This window comes from Artibeus jamaicensis, unplaced genomic scaffold, assembly GCF_021234435.1.
Source record: "Artibeus jamaicensis isolate MK-2021 breed Jamaican fruit bat unplaced genomic scaffold, CSHL_Jam_final contig_466, whole genome shotgun sequence".
Taxonomy (NCBI): Eukaryota; Metazoa; Chordata; class Mammalia; order Chiroptera; family Phyllostomidae; genus Artibeus; species Artibeus jamaicensis.
The window spans coordinates 4056526-4057698 of record NW_026521844.1 but is presented as its reverse complement, the minus strand read 5'-3'; positions in this window follow the sequence as shown (position 1 = coordinate 4057698).

Sequence of the window (1173 nt, the reverse complement as noted above, 5' to 3'; positions counted from 1 at the left end):
AGTGTGGTTGCTTCTCTCCTGGGCAAAGAAAAGAAAAGGCATTACTGGTTTACTAATGAGCTTTTTGTAGATCCAGTAATTTAGAGCTTGAAATGTGTTTTCCCCATAGAAATGTTATAAATGATGTCCAGGTTCCCAAGGTAAACCCATAAGGCCTATTTAATCCAATAATGCCACAAAATCTGTACAGTCTAGTAGAATTGAATCACCTTGAAAAATAACGTTTCCTTTGGGACAAAAATGAATTTAGGAAAAAAATGAATTCAGAGATCCAGCTTGGCAAAACAAAAATCATCACCCCAGTAGCAATAAAACGGAGGACTTCCTTCCCCTCAAGGATGGGGCGATGGAACTGTTATTGACCCATATCCCCAAAAAGCAATGGTGATACCTGTTGCCTGGGAGTCGGTTTGAGAGAGGTCAGAGGCTAGGCTGAGATCCAGAAGCAGCAAAGAAGCTTGGCAACGGGGAGAGTTAAATGTGTTTTTCCCCTTTTTACTACCTAGTTTTAGGAGTTTACCTGCCGGTTTCTATTTTTATACTACTACCTACTGCTTCTAATAAAACAATCCTCTTCCTCTCTTTTCCCGAAGCATTAATAATTTATGCTGCATTCAGGCAGAACCACCAGTGTTTGGTAATATCTCTGTGCATCAGGCTTTGTTCACTCTAAACACCAAGTTCTTGCTGCTAACAGTGAAACATTTGGCCACCACTTAAGATATCTCTATATAAAAGCATGGAGGGGGCATTTAACTTGGGATGAGCTGGTAAGACATTCTACTGATACTAAATTAATTTGTGCTTTATTGTCACCAGTGCATTTGGAAGATATGAGAAGTCTTGATGCTCACTTCTTGCTGAAACTCAGTGAGGTTGTCCTTGCCTTGTGGAGTTCTTGGCCACCCGTATATTTCAGGACCCAGTGCAAAAGTGGTTATGACCCCAAAAGACAAGTCCTACTCCTACTCTACTCTCTCGGTTCATTTTCTCTTTAAGCCTAAACTTGTGGAGCAGGAAGGCAGACAAACTGGGGAAGAGAGAGACTTTCCAGAACTTTTCTCAGAAACTGTAGCTCCAGAGGCTGTGCGTCCTCTGCCGCTTAAAGAAAGAGACATGAATTAGTTTCTTGGAGTTGTGAAAACTGATAAAAAAAAGAGCACTCTATTATAG